Here is a 16976-nt window from a genome sequence, read left to right as displayed (position 1 = left end):
CCCCTTGAATAACCCCATGTTGTATAGAGATATTCTTGTATAAGAGCAGGCGGTTATTTTGCGGAAGTCAATAAACTAGGAACCTAAAGCTTAATTTGCTATAATCCGCAGATTCGCTATGGTGCGTATTGCTTTCTTTGTGGCTGGTTTTTCCTGCATGCATCGGAACTCGTTGATTTTCCGGGATAAAAAGTAGCCTAAGTGTTAAATCCAGGGTATAATCTATCTCTATTCAAAATTTTAGCCGAATTCCTCGAGTAGTTTTTGCGCGAAAGAGTACCAAACAAACACACATACTTTCGCCTTTATAATATTACTAGATGATGCCCGCGACTCCGTCTACGTGGATTTAGGTTTTTTAAATGCCATGGGAACTTTGCTTTGCTTTTCTTTGCTTTTCCGGGATAAATAGTTTCCGGAGTCAATTTCCGGGGCGTAAGTTACCTCTGTACCAAAATTACAATCGGTTCAACGGTTGAGCCGTGAAAACACAGCGACAGACAGACAGATGGGCAAACACTTTCGCATTTATAATATTAGTATAGATAGTGTGACTACATCCATGGATTTCAAGTCACCCTTAGCCTAATATTAGATAGATGTCGATTCAGGATGAAATCGCGAGCTCCCTCACTCCAGTTCACTCTATTGGTATTTCTCAATAATTAGAGGCCGCATATATGCAGCAATAGATAGCCAGACAGATAAGCAATATCATTTTATCCGCTAAGCCTCGGTCAAGGCGGCAAACAATGGCATGCCCTAGATAGCGGGGCATTATGGTATTTGGGAATTGGTCACATTATCCGTGCAAGGTCGCGCTGCGCCCTTTCCACTAGCGCAGATTGGATTATGGCTGCTATTCACTTAGGTATCTATTAAATGCTTAGTAATTTTTTTCAAATCCCAGTGGGCATTTGCCTGCATTTTGATTCTTGAAATATTGTTTCGGGGAGATAACGTCTCTAACACAGCCCCCATACGTTTACAAAATTAGTAAATTTTTAACCCCCGACCCAAAAAGAGGGGTGTTATAAGTTTGACGTGTGTATCTGTGTATCTGACTGTGGCATCGTAGCTCCTAAACGAATGGACCGATTTTAATCTAGTTTTTTTTGTTTGAATGGTGGCTTGCTCGAGAGTGTTCTTAGCTATAATCGAAGAAAATCGGTTGAACCGTTTGAAACTTATCAGCTCTTTTCTAGTTTTCTTATAGAGGTTTTTGTGTTGGGGGTTTTTTAAATTTCAAGTTATGGATTCAGTACACCTTAATCTAGGCTCGTACGTTTTATTTTTTTAGTATTTTTGTTTGTAAGCATAGTTCTCCATTATATCTACAATATTTCTAAAAATTTGACTACATTTACGGGGAGAAAAACGTTATCGCTTTTTGTATGAAAATTTACGACTAGACGATCGTTTTAAGGCACAGAGTATTGCTTCCAAGGATTGCTTGGTATTATAAACTACTGAGAGTTCTCCATAACCTTCTCAAAGGTGTGTGAAGTCTGATATAAATTCGTCGATTACGATTACGAAATAACCGGTTAGAAATCTCAAAAGCGACTGGAGTTGCACTAATTAAGTCTTGCGAAATGGTAAATTAGAGAATGCAAGGATAAGGCGCGATGACCGTGCCGATTGTACCGGAAACCAGTAGAATAATGCATTCCCGTTCAAAAACATCGTAAATTGTGGAAGCACGCGCCGCTGCGGCTCTTGCAATCCGAACTATTTCCGGAAGCGCTTAGAAATTGGACCGAATGCCTCGCCGTCCGGTCGTGCGGCCGTAAACCCGTATTCCGTAATGATTTCCGGAAACCTATAGATACGGATTTCTTGCCTTGATGGCTCATGCAAAGGCTATAGCAGCTGTTTTATTACAATTATTTTTGTTTTTTTTTTTTTGATGGCCACAGATACGTAACACATCTGAGTTTACTAGCTTGAAAAAGATCTGTAATCTTTGAATAGCTTGTTGATATACGGAAAATGGGAGATTGATTCCATTGATTATGTTTTTTTGGGCTTGAGTTATCAAATTAAATTGTAATTAATTTTTTATTGAATTTGTATGTTAATTCACTTGAATTTGTATGCTTTTTCTTAAATTGAACTCGGTTTGAAAAGATTCGATTGAACTCCATTCCAAATGGAATTCAATGGTTTTATAGAGATCATTCAGAATTCAGAAATATTTTCATTCAGATTAGCATTTTATTGCTCGAGTTCCCAAATCCTGGAAGATCTCTAACGTACAACCTGTGCCGAAAAAAGGCAGTCGTGCTGACCCGGCGAATTATAGACCTATTGCCATCACCTCCATACTCTGCAAGAGCATGGAGCGCATAATAAATACGAAGCTCCTGGCATACCTGGAGATCAACGACCTTCTCTCAGACCGTCAATATGGGTTTCGCCAGAAGCGGTCTGCCGGAGATCTACTAGCGTATGCCACCCATGTCTGGGGTGAGGCCATAGAGAAGCATGGAGAGGCACTAGCTGTCTCTCTTGATATTTCTAAGGCTTTCGACCGGGTCTGGCGTGACAGCCTTCTTAGCAAACTTCCGGCATACGGTCTTCCTTCGAGCTTGTGCGACTGGATATCTGACTTCCTGAACGAAAGATCCTTCCGAGTAGTTATTGATGGCTGCTCGTCTGAACTCATGGTCACTAATGCCGGTGTTCCTCAGGGGTCTGTTCTCTCCGCTACTCTCTTTCTGCTGCATATAAACGATCTGCTACGACCCGGAATCGTTGGGTACGCGGACGACAGCACAGTAATGGAGAGATACATATCCAGTCCACGCGCTAGTAGTTCTGAGATCAATGAACTCAGGGAGGCAATGGTACTGCGGCTAAACTCTACCCTGAAATACGTTTCAGATTGGGGCGATGCCAATTTGGTAGAGTTTAACGCTACCAAAACGCAGGCGTGTCTACTTACAGCAAAACGGAGTCCTTTTACCTTGACTCCCACTTTCCGGAATATATCTATTAACATCACTGACCACATTGATCTCCTAGGTCTCGACGTCTCGGCTAACATCAACTTCGGAAGATCCATCGAAGCCAAAGCTAAGACCGCCGCAAAAAAACTAGGCATTCTTAACAAGGTCAAGCAGTACTTCACGCCGCACAGTGGGGCAGATCCAGGAATTAGGCGGCCAATATTATTTTCTCCCATATATGTGTTGTAAATAGGTTAAATTATATTTTTTAGTATTTTGGGAACTTATTTTTTAAAACTAACTGATGCCCGCGACCCCGCTTGCGTATATTTTGGTTTTAAATCCTGTTTGTCGAAATTCTGATTTAAATCATATGGAAACCATGGATTTTCTGAGATAAAAAGTAACCTATGTGCTAACCCAGGGCATAATCTATATTCATTCGAAATTTCAGCCAAATCGGTTCAGTAGTTTTACCGCGAAGGAGAAACAAACGTTTTTTGACGCGAAAAACAAATAATTCCATAAAGTGCCAAAACAGATTTTATTTCTATATAAAACATAGTAAAAAACTAAAAACACTAAAACTATAATAGTAAATTAAAATCGTGATTATGATAAATTAAGAAAATATAAAAACAAAAACTAAGAAAATAAAGATGCAATGGTAAAATACAAAAATAAACATAGTGTGATTCAGATCAATCGCAAGTGTCTTCACCAGAGCTAGAGCTCAATTCATCCTTGTCAAGATGGTCCGGTTCAGATTCCTCATGAGGACATTCTGCTGTGTTGAGTTCAGCGGAAATAAGCATTTCCAACGCTTCTTTGCTATGAGGCACATTTTTTCTTTTAGGTTTTGGCTTTATGCTCGATATTAATGGATCCGAACTTAGCAACAACCTATTAAGGCCGTCATAATTGCATTGCTCCCTTGAGCATTTCCTTGCGAAATTTTACCGATACTGGCGAAAATGTTTGTTTCGTGCCTCTGCTGCTTCTTCGGATAGTAATCCAATAGGCAGAAGTGCATGATCCATTACAGTTGCACCATGTATTAAGATTTTATGCATTGTTGGAGACATAGGGTGCCAGGGATACAACTCAATATAAAGTTTTGTGGTCTGTTTCTATAGTGCTACGCATTTTGAGTGTTTGTCTGCGTTTACTTCTCTCACTTGAATCTTCAAACGACTTTGATGGTCTACCAGAAGAAAGCTTTTTAGGTCTCGGTATTTCGTATGTTCCTTTTAACCATTCATCATTCTTTTGAATGAAAGTATGAGCCTTTTTATGTGACTCAATCCATTTTTTCTTAAATTGTGACTTTAGACGTGAGAAATTATGTTTAGTTTCCTTATTTTGTTCATCACAATATTCATCTTGTGATAGAATATATCTCTCAAGATAAATCAATTTTGCATCAAAATCGGGCAAGTCTTGTTATTGCATTTTAGTAAAAAGAAATCCACGTGTTACGGTGCGAGTGCCTAAAGTGCCTTCCTATCCTGGAAGCAAATAAAAACCGGTTTAAACCGAAAAAAAGACATTTGTGAAATACGGCGATTTTCCGCTATGTACTTCATAGCCTTCAAAATATGGATTCCGCGGGAGTCCGCAGCTAATCTCGATGTATTCAATTAGGGATAATAGTCAGTTCTTATTTACAATGAATAAAACCGATGGGCCTCGGTGGGAAGTTAAAGTAAAACCTTTTTGAGTATCTAAAAGATGATTTTTCGACCGCAACAGAAGCATCCGTCCAGTAGTTTTTGCGTGAAGAAGTAACAAACACACACACACACACACACACACACACACACACACACACACACACACACACACACACACACACACACACACACACACACACACACACACACACACACACACACACACACACACATACAAACTTTCGCCTTTATAATATTATTTAAGTATGTATTAATATAAAATAATATTATATGTATACGGGTGTTCGATGTGTATTCAGCACAAATAACAACATTATTGCACAAACTGTTGTTTTTCAATTCGCAAAAACAGTTCCCTTTTACACCGATATCCGACGTTAAACGATAATTAGCTACATTTTAAATGCATTAAAATTTTCAACTGTTGAAAAACATTTGCCCGGTAGCGTATAATTTCGTTTAGTTATCATTATTTTCAGTGTTTCGAAATATAAACGTCCGTGCAGCGACCTTCGGACTTCATGCTTATCCGTTGATCGTAATCGAAACGGATTCCAAAAATTATAAATATAAACCGGTCAAAAGCGAGTCGAATTCGCACACGGAGGGTTTCGTACCATTCTACAAGAAATAACCCTTTTTAATTTTCATGGTGGCCATGTTGAAATTTTTATAACATATTTGTTACTAGAGGATGCCCGCGACTTCGTCCGCGTGGATGTAGGTTTTTGAAGATCCCGTGGGACTGTTTGGTTTTCCGGGATATAAAGTTGTCTATATCAATAACATGGACGCAAGCTACCTCGGTACCTTTCATACAAATCGGTTGAGCGGATGGGTCTTTAGGAATCCCGTGGGAACTCGCTGATTTTCCGGGATAAAAAGTAGCCTATGTCCGTCCCCGGGATATGAGCTAACTCTGTACCTTTCGTCAGAATCGGTTAAACTGTTGGGCCGTGAAAAGGTAGCAGACAAACAGACAGACACACTTTCGCATTTATAATATTAGTATGGATTATAGTGGCAATAGAAATACATAATCTGTGAAAATTTCAACTCCATACCTATTATGGTTCATAAGATATAGCCCGTTGACGCTGACGGATGTACAGACGGACGGATAGCGGAGGCTTAGTATTAGGGTCCCGTTTGCGCCTTTTGAGTACGGACCCCTAAAAGATGTACCTACAAAGATTTCTGCACATCGAAAACACTTGAAGAAACCATTTGAAGTTGTTATTCCTTTGAGAATTTCCAGAGATATACATATTTAAGCAAGCTTGAAATTGCCTGCTCAACTGCTGCTACTGTAAGAATTTCTCGACTATTTCTATTTCATTTACTACCCGACTACGGCAAAGCCAAAAGGAAGGGTTATGATTTTAACAGTCGATGTATGTATGTATGTAATTTGGATCCAGATTCTGTGTGTTCCACCGTAGCGCCTAAACTACTGGCCCGATTTTGATGACCTTGAATCATGTTTGGCAGGTAGGTAGGTCTTATTATAGGGAAAAATCCAAAAACCGTGAATTTGTGGTTACATCACAAAAAAAAATCGTTGTACGGAACCCTTCGTATGCAAGTCCGACTCGCAATCATCCGGTTTTTAATTATAGCCAGACTCATTCAGAATGACGATGTTAGGATTCTAACGATACCCCATACATCCAAATCTGGATTCAAATTCAGGAATTTAGAAGTTATGGTGGAATAAAGCAACTCACATAGTACTTATACGAACCCTGAAAACATTACACTCCTTTTTGTACAGTCGTGTAAAAAGAAACATTCATAACATGACAGTTGTTTGTCGTTTTGAAACTTGATATTTTTAAGATCCCCATATTGAATGTCGGATCGAATTATATTACTGCACACAACGCATTAAATATAATCTTATGTTACACCATTGTCCACGGGTGTTCTGTTTCAATGAGCAGAATGTTATAATATTAAGTAATACACTATTATCATTAACCAGCCTTGATTTTATTGATATACTGAATTATATCAAAACAGTTTAGAAATTAGAACAAATTAAGACTTGATTCGGAGTTATGTGCGTTTAGGTACATTAATTTAGTAATTAAATATCACTTGCTTTAACGGTGAAGGAAAATATCGTGAGGAAACCTGCAATGATATGTCTAAATATATTGCTATGTCTTTCATTATCCTCTCTGTGGAAAAGGATATCACTAGATTTAAACCTGTCAATTTAGTTGATAGATTGTTGAACAGAATTAAGTACTTTGCCACTTTTGAGTAATTTGCTTTGAAATCATAGAACCCTCAATATTGTAGCAACACCAAAATAGAACAGTCAGCAACAAAACTAGGTTTGCCCCCGCTCATAATCGCTTCAAGTACTGGCGGGACAAACCTAGCTTTGTTGCTGCCTGTACCTTACTAACAAGTAAGGACGACTATGCAAAACTTCTATCACTCTACATCTCAAACCTAATACCTTGTAGCAACTTAGTACAGCATTCTTGTCTACTCGAATGCCGGGAAACCAAGAATGCAGTTCAATACTCCAATAGTTATCTGAGGCATTCAATCTGCTTGAAATGTTTCAGTTTAAAACTATTCGGCTTTATACAAAACTTAAACAATTTAACCAAATCGTAAGCACTAAAAACTGCCTTGCTTTTTCACAAGAGGTTTTCACTTCAATTTCATTAAGTTTGGTTACTATTCAAATGAAAACCGAACTAAATGCATTTGTATGGAAGGGCCGGGGAGCGCGCTAAAGTTACTTTTTTACTCTGAAAAATCTTTACTTCAAATGCTTTAAGGATAGACTGCACGAAACTGTAGGATTAGATGACATACTACTGTATTATATGGAATTATATCCACAACGTTGTAAGTTGAAGAGACCCTCAACACAAGGGATTTCCTTACTCAAGTGAAGCAATCTATATTGTCAAACCCAAGGTAGTTCAAAGAGGTACTTTAAAACTCTCGAGATTTTCACAAAGCTTTCTAATACATTTTTATGCCAAAATGTCCTAAAATCGCGAAAACTTGATGAATTTGTCGATTTTGACGGGGATAAAGATTTTCAAGCGATGATCTGAACTCAATGGTTTAACGTCTCACTCGACCTGTACCTACTTCTAGCATAAGACTAGTTGGGTAATGGGACTACTAGTTATGAATAGAATGTTCAAAATGGAGACAGGAAGACCATAGTGGAATGTACCACTATCTAATATTATAAGTGCGGAAGTGTGTAACATATTTATTGGTTTGTCCTTTTAATATCGACGTGATTTTTGCATGGATATAGTCAAAGACCTAGAGAACGACGTAGGTTACTTACAGTGGCGTGCAGCTCATAGAGGTATAAAAGTACTGCCTACCCTAGTTGTGATAAATCAACACTTATTTTCCATTATAACCTGCCAGAAAATAAGTTCATACCTTAATGCCTACCCTAGCTTTAAACCCTGTGCACGCCACTGGTTACTTATACACAATATATCAAACTGGGATCAAATTGCATTTGGTAATTATTAGGTAAATAGATATACATACATATATGTACATGTGAAATTGATTACAAAAAGATCTTCTCAAGGATGCTCAAGGTCTTTTCGATTATAAATCATAACGAAATATGACATTACATCTTCCATATAAATTCATACCTGTTACCTCAGATATGGTGTACAATCCAGTCGAGCTGGGGATAAAGGAAAGTGGACTTTTGCGGATGGTAATAGATCTTAAAACCGGTTGTGCTAATCCCATGCGTGGGTTGAGGTATTTTAATGGTCAGCGGCCAGTCCCAGCAAACTTGTTGTATGCAGACAACTATGTTAGAGCAAGATCCCGGGGCCGCCAGACGTTACTTATTTTCTGGGCAGCAAAATGTGTGGGATAGAGTAGTGTTAGTGTGTATTATTAACGTACGCATATCTGCTAACTTATGTAATTTATTATACTACTTATACTTACTATTACATATTACAAACATTTTTGGTCTGGTCTGGTGGGAGGCTTCGGCCGTGGCTAGTTACCGGCAAAGCTGTGCGTTCCGGCACGATGCCGTATAGAAACCAAAGAGGTGGGCGTTTTATAAAAACTGCCATACCCCTTCCATGTTATCCCGCTTCCATCTTAGACTGCATCATCACTTACGTCGCGGTGAGATTGCAGTCAAGGGCTAAGTTGTATCTGAGAAAAAAATATCGTTTCTCAGTAAGTAACGTCTGGTGACACAGGGATCTTGGGCCATGTATTTTGGTATTAGAACGTCGCGATCAAGTGAAAGAGTGAATTAGACTGTATTTCCGGTACTTCAAGCCTACTTGCGCGGTGATTAATATTAACCTTGTGTTCGGGGTTCTATGAATATGGAATAGGTTTTCTTTTCCTATATAATTACTAAGTATTGGTATAGTATGTTTGGTTATAACGGAACTTTTGGAAGTAACGCTTGTTAGCATAGAATTAACTACTTAAGGCTTATTTATACTAGCCTATGCTCGCGACTTCGTCCGCGTGGACTATACAAATTTAATTATTACTATTAACAGGTTACTAAGATTATAAGAGTTACTCAAAATTGTCAAAACAAGCTTGAATAATTACATGAGATGATCGTGTAACCACGTGGCGCGATATCCAAAAAAACCTATGTCCAGCTGTGAACGCATACAGGATGATGGATGGATGGGTACCTTCAAGTCAAGAGTGAATAGGCCTCTTCTAGGCAAGCGCGCTCCACCTTAAGCTGCATTATCACTTACCACCAAGTATCATTGCAGACAAGCGCCAATTAAAAAAAATGCTAGTTTACTAAACCATCGCACTGTCTTCATCACTAATCACCATCCTCGTTTTATTGAAGTCGGTTTAATATTTCATTGAATGCTTAAAATAGGTAAGAAAGTTACTCAAAAATGATTATACAATGTTTATATTCTGTGTACATGTCGGAAGTTGGGTGCTGTTAGTTAAATATTAGCATTGATCGAACGACCAAGTTTGCTGAGGTCTCCCGAAGTTTGTGGAGCCATTTGGGGAGATTGTTTCTTATCCACTAAGGGTAAGCGCGCACTGTGAAATTTCATCGTGCGATTTTGCCGCAGAATTGGCTGAAGGGCTTAGGAACTTCACATCGTGTCGTAAAATATGGCCTAGGTGCAGCATTCTTCACTTTTTTAGAATCCCAATAACTTATATGATCGTAATCGCCGGCTCACTACTGAGCATGGGTTTCCTCTCATACTGATAATTTATATGTATGTATATATATCGGCTTATAAAATGAAATATGTTAACAGCATTGTTATTATTTACATCAAACGCACGTCGAACATCAAAGTCTACTTTCGCAATCGAAGGCAGGAATGGAATTTCATTAGAATGTAACGTTAAGCTTAGTGCTCAATATCCATAATGACTAGACTAGAATGTCTCGATACTAAAATTACTTCCACTGTGAAACATAACACTGAACTATTTAGTAGCGTGCCTAGAATCTAGATAGACCATTTACGCACTAGGTACAGCGTCGCACATTATACTATATATTATAATATATTTAAGAAGGTATATATAAGAAGGTATATGTAAGAAGGCACTAGTCAGTCGGATTTTTAGTCGGTCTCCTCTAAAGCGACATTAGAAGCGAAAAAAAAACGTAGAAATAAGAATCTTCCAAGCAGAGACTTATAGAGAGAGAGCCAGCTCATGCCAGACTTCGTTATTTTATAAAAGAATCTCCCAAAGCCACAATGATCCAAACTTCATAGTCGCTGATCGTTCCTCCCTGTTTTGGGGACAATACGCAAAGGAGCTTTCAGCTTTTATAAAATAACGAAGGTCTGGCACTGGGTGGGTGGTCTGGGAAGGTCTACTGGAAGTACCCTAGGTTTTCTTGACAGACACGACGGACGGACGGACAGACAGACAGACAACAAAGAGATCCTATAAAGGTTCCGTTTTTCCTTTTGAGGTACGGAACCCTAAAAACTAATAAACTACTTAATTATAATTACGCGTTTGCGATTTTCTAGTCATTTATTTGTAACAACTTATTTATTACAATAGTGTTGTATTCTAATATTTTTAGTTTGTTTTTCGTTTATAGTTTCTTGTTTCGTCTTGGTTTTTTCTTGTTTTGTATGCTATAAAGTCTCTATCTGTCTCTATCTATCTAAATTCTATTGATGTAGTTTACGTATGTTAATACTAACTGACTGTTAATTCTAATCATGCAGAACTATTGTACGTTCTGGTCACGCGCTATATCACAGCGGTCTAGGGTCATACTCGCTGGGGAGACGGGAACGGTGCCCGATGAATCGACACATTGTCCTTTTGTCCGGCGTACCTACCGCGTTATTGAATAACATGTATAGTACTTGCCCTGTTTGTTATACAAGGTTGCTGCTGATATTGAGGATTTTATTACTAAGTGGTGGTAGCGGGGAGAGCCTAGTGGTAAGGACGTCTGCCTCCTGTTCGGGAGGTCGGAATTAGACCTCTAACTTTTCGAAGTAACGTCCGTTTTTAACCCCCGACCCAATAAGAGGGGTGTTATAAGTTTGACGTGTGTATCTGTCTGTGGCATCGTAGCTCCTAAACTAATGAACCGATTTTAATTTAGTTTTTTTTGTTTGAAAGGTGGCTTGATCGAGAGAGTTGTTACTTGTTCTAGTTACTGTAACCTTCACTTGTCGGGGGTGTTATAAATTTTTAATTTACACTTGTAAATGTTGTATAGAAGCAGGCGTTGCTTCCACGATACACAAGGAACGAAAAGCTTAATTTGCTATAATCCGCTAAACCAGACAAATCGGTATGGTGCAACATGCAGCATGCGATTTGCACCGGCCGCCCTCCCACTGCTAAACATGCAGGAAAATCAATTAATATACTACCCAGGAGCAGTATACATATCTACTACATACAATATAATTTATAACCTTGGAGGTTTCCAAGAAACACTCAAAGCACATTTAACTCCGACAGCGGAACTTTCAAGGGGATTCCTTTGCGATTTATATTATGATTTGGATTTATACGTTGCAGACAACAGTTTCTTTGACTTTTTGAGGATTTTGAATGACCCGCAACTGGTTTTCTTAATGGTGTATGACCCCTTCCTCGCTATTCATAAGGGTGTCACTCTATATTACTAAAGTAGAGCGGAACTAGCTTAACATATAATCCAACAAGTATAAGAGTGAGGGAATGTGTAGAGATCAGAACATCTGTTCACAGTGTGTAGTTAACCTAACTGTTTTGCGAGATCGCGTGTCCTCGAGCAATGGCCATTACTAACGACGGATGCCGCTCCACAGATATTAGGGTTGACAATAAGATTCTGATCTATGGATTTATCTTGTAACTAGCCAATGCCCGCAGCTTCGCCCGCGTAGATTGGTCAGATCCCCGGCAGCATAAGGATTGAGGAGTTGGAATCCAATTTTTTATGGAACAATGTCGCAAAGTTCCTTTATCGATTAAAAAAAAATACGCAAATCTGTTCAGAAATCTCGGAGATATCAGTGTACATAGGTAGAAAAACACAACTCCTCCATTTTTATAAGTCGGTTAAAAAAGTAACCTATGTTAACTCCTTGTTTAATACTTTTTTTTTCTTCCACATGCATATTTTAACATGCTCCTAGCGATATGACATGGTGGGTATCATATATTTTTTCAAAAGCGTTGAGCAGTTAAGCTGGAATTCACTTACCTACCTAGAAACTTAATCTAAAAAAAAATTACAAATTCCATCTTAGACTGCATCCGTATGCAGTCTAAGATGGAATTTGTAATATTTTTTTTTATGAAGAGAGCCGACGACGGCCTTATTGGGCTTTGTATGTCTACTTTAACTCAATTTTGTCAAACTGTTTTCGTAGCTCCAATTCCATCATATTTAAATGTGAAAGTGTGCCCGTTTATTTTTTCACCTCTAAACCGATTATGGAGCAACTTGACACAGGGATTGCATGCATCCTGAAGACGGACATTAGATAATTTTTATCTTGGAAAATTAAAAAGCTCCCAGGAGAATTTAAACAATTTATACCCACGCGGATTAATTCGAATTTACTGTTTAGCTTAAACTAGCTGACGCCCGCGCGTGGATTTACGTTTTTCGAAATCTCGTGGGAACTCTTTGATTTTCCGGGATAAAAAGTAGCCTATGTGCTAATCCAGGATATTATCTATCTCCATTCCGAATTTCAGCCAAATCCGTCCAGTGGTTTTTGCGTGAAGGAGTAACAAACACACACACACACACACATACATATTATGTACACACAAACTTTCGCCTATATAATATATTAGTGTGATAAGTACATTATATGAAGATGTAGATTATCTTGTAGAGACCCTAACATCCGCTATTAGGTACGTGCAAAGTGCCGCATAACCGCCGGACCATCATTCCACTGTCGCCGCGATCATTAGTCATTCTTGCGTTTGAGGTATTTTGGACAATGCCTCATTTATGCAGAGAAAACCATTTTGGACACTCGCGAAATTATATTATCTAACTTAGTTATAGTTAATTGTTGACCTCTCTGGCTCAATGGTGAACGCTGTCGTCTTACGCGGGAAGTAGCCGGGTTTTATCTTCAGCAGAGGCAATTTTTAACCCCCGACCCAAAAAGAGGGGTGTTATAAGTTTGACGTGTGTATCTGTCTGTGGCATCGTAGCCCCTAAACTAATGAACCGATTTTAATTTAGTTTTTTTTTTTGTTTGAAAGGTGGCTTGATCGAAAGTGTTCTTGGCTATATAATCCAAGAAAATCGGTTCAGCCGTTTGAAAGTTATCAGCTCTTTTCTAGTTACTGTAACCTTCACTTGTCGGGGGTGTTATAAATTTTTAATTCACACTCGTTAAATTTAGAATTCTAAATTGGCTTCAATAGCAATACATAAAGCATTTTAATAGCAAATCGTTTTTTTTTTTCGTATAAAATGTAGCCTATGTCACCCGGACCATAACAACAAATCAATTGACACCTAATTCAACAAAATCGGCCCAGTAGTTTAGGCGCTACGGTGGAACTCACAAAATCTGATACAAACATACATACATAGACTGCTAAAATCATAGCGTTTCGTTTTGGTTTTGCCGTAGTTGGATAAAAATACGACTGACAGAATTTTGTGCAAATGACATTTTCCAAACCCGTCCCCAAACACGGAGATTAATCCAAATGAAATGTCCGTTTCTTTTTCCCCCTAATCACTTAAACCGGTGTACTTAATCAAGGTCAGCTTCATTCGAAAATGAGTCTTCTAACCATGGTTTAGATGCGGTTTTTCTGTAATGAAACATAGATACTTAGCTCCACAGATGAGGGTTGTCCAAGGTCGTTCATTGTGGAGATCCGGTAGGTCGCCCTGCACGGGTTGAATGGATATAGCTAGGTACAATAAATCATTTGTTATGCAACCTCTTGTCTCGTATAAATGCGGGGATTTTTTTATTCGATCATAGTTTGCGATTCACAGCCATATCGTCTTAGTAGTGGTGGAAATGCATCATCATCTATGCTTCTATATTAATATTATAAAAAGATTTGTACTTTGTAAGTTTGTTTGTAGGAAGTTATCTCTGGATCTAGAACTGTACCGAATATGAATGCTCAAAATTCAAATGCTCTTGACTTTTCAATAAGGTGTAAAATAGACCTATTTCAAATAAATATTATTTGATTCTAGTTAACATCCCCACTCGTGTACATACTAAAAAAGTCTTAATTCTGAATAAACTCGCTCACTCTCTCTCACACACACGCACACACACAAATACACACACACACACACACACACACTCACTCATGTTGTGAATCACCTACTGCTACTACTTTATTGAAAAGCTACTGTTATAATTTATAATTACTTATAAGAAAACTGTAATCCTGTATTGTAATCCCATTTGGCCTTATTTTTATATGAAGTCTAAAATGTAAAATTGTATTAGCTGTAACGCTGTTGATTACAAAGAATAAAATAAAATGCGAAAATAAACATTGATGTAAAAAAGTTACTCTACAGTTCATACCAAACAAGTAGCTGTATACTCAACAACTTCGATACAATGTAATCAGACAATATTTGTTACTACTTGTAGTTCAAGTAGTTGTTAGATTGTTGCTCGGTGAAGTAGTAACTAATGCCTTACTCTTTTGTTGCAGATTAAAGTGTAAAGTGCATCGATGAGACGCCGCTAGTGCCGGCAGGAGAGCGGCTGCCGCCGTGGTTTACTTACTTGTAAGTTGTGATTAAAATTTGTTAACTTTATGCTAGGTTATGGGTCCAGCTGGAACGATGACCTGAAGAAGGTGGCGGGGAGCGGGTGGATGAGGAAGGCGGAGGACCGTGTTTGGTGGCGCGCTCTTGGAAAGGCCTATGTCCAGCAGTGGACGCTTACAGGCTGATGGATGGATGGATGGATGGGTCCAGTGAATAAGTGATTGGATTGCTGAGTTCATTTGGAAATACCAAGTTACTACTTAACTATAGACAGTATTGAAATAAATTATTGGAAAGCTGTTCTCAACATAGACCATCATCATTATCAACCAGTGGAAGTCCACTGCTGGACATAGGTCTCCTGTAGGGACTTCTACGGGCCACGATCTTGCGGCGCCTGAACCCAGCGGCTCCATGCGACTTCTTTGGTGTGCAGTCCACCTAGTGAGGAGTCTTCCAACGCTGCGCTTTCTGGTGCGACATTCCAGCATTTGGGACTTTACTTGAACGTCTAAATTCAAATTCAAATTCAAAATATTTTTATTCAATTAGACTTTTACAAGTTCTTTTGAACTGCCTTTCCTACCGAGAAGAACCAGCAAGAAACTCGGCGGCTTAACGCGAACTATGTGCTTTGGCCACGTCAGCTTCGCAACCCGTTGAGCTGTATTGGTTACTCTGATTCTCCTATCCTCATTTCTGATTTGTTCACGTAGAGAAACTCTCTCCATCGCCCGCAGAGTGACTGAGCTTTCTTATGAGGCCCATAGTTAGCGACTGGTCTCGAATCCTCACCATCAAGGCGATAGAATTGACTCAAAACTTCTGTTTGGATTGAATGCAAACAACTTTAAGTTATTCATTGCGCTGTAAGCAGTGATAAATTATTCCATTCTCACAGTGTACCTAACGCAATAGGTATCGTTTGGTTAGGTAACAGTAACACAATTAAGCTGTAACTGTCGACTATGGTGTACCTACCGGTTGAGTATATTTCAGCAACGCAAATCGCGATCGCAATCGCGGGTGAACATTCAATAGAGTGCCTATCGTCAGTGAAGTGAACCGACAAGTGAAGGTTACAGTAACTAGAAAAGAGCTGATAACTTTAAAACGGCTGAACCGATTTTCTTGGATTATAGCTAAGAACACTCGATCAAACCACCTTTCAAACAAAAAAAAAAACTAAATTAAAATCGGTTCATTAGTTTAGGAGCTACGATGCCACAGACAGATACACAGATACACACGCCAAACTTATAACACGCCTCTTTTTGGGTCGGTTAGAATTTCACTGACGCTATAAGTATAGGTTCATTAATCGATACTTATATAAATATTCAATAGTCTGGAGTCTACTTTGGAATGCGTTTATTCATATTTTTTAGGGTTTCGTACCTCGAAAGGAAAAAAGGAATCCTTATCGAATCACGTCGTTGTCTGTCTATTGAGAATCAAAACTTTTCACTCTCTAACCATACTAACTTAGGAAAATAAAGAAAAAATACAAAGTTTTTTAATTTTTTTTTATGTATTTATTTAAGAAATGAAATGTTTATTTATTTGCTGAATATGGGTGGCTTACAAAGGTCTTATAATCTACTAAGCAGGTTTTCAGGTACATACATTAGAGAAGTACCGTACATAAGTAGTATCGTACAGTATAGATCGTTGAGGTAGATGATCCGCCATTATCTTCGAAAGTGTTTTTGTCGCAGATTTTTATAATAAAAGCGGTGGCCTCAAAAGCAAAGAAAGCGTTACTAAATCTATACATATAATAAATAAATACCTATTTTATTCTAGAAATCGCCATCATAACTCATCATTAAACTACGGAACGGAATATTTCTAATATTATATTATTAATAGTGCCAATTCGATCATAATCGTAGTTGCTAAAACCACTACTAAAAACAAAATTAAATTGAAGATATGATTGAGCTCTAACCTTATATTTAGATATCATAGTACGCTTACTTTAATGTAATTTTCTAGAATTTGCTTTGTTTAGAACCCTTCAAACTTGAAATTTTTTTGAGTTTTTTTTTATAAATCCTTGAAAAACTCTTTGATTTTATGGGA

At 38.2% G+C, this 16976-nt stretch overlaps 1 protein-coding gene across 1 annotated transcript in view; it reads left to right on the top strand.

Annotated features, from left to right (window-relative positions):
- The window catches only part of LOC123876449 (protein kinase C and casein kinase substrate in neurons protein 1), a 107067-nt gene that overhangs the window by 5304 nt on the left and 84787 nt on the right, over nt 1-16976 (top strand). Inside the window, exon 2 of the mRNA XM_045922711.1 lies at nt 14834-14909. The gene's annotated coding sequence lies outside the window, so the exon portion shown is untranslated. The remainder of the gene's footprint in view (nt 1-14833; nt 14910-16976) is intronic.

Source organism: Maniola jurtina, chromosome 21 (genome assembly GCF_905333055.1).
Source record: "Maniola jurtina chromosome 21, ilManJurt1.1, whole genome shotgun sequence".
In the NCBI taxonomy this organism is placed as follows: Eukaryota; Metazoa; Arthropoda; class Insecta; order Lepidoptera; family Nymphalidae; genus Maniola; species Maniola jurtina.
Note: the sequence above shows the minus strand (reverse complement) of the source record. Positions and strands in the feature narration are given on the sequence as shown.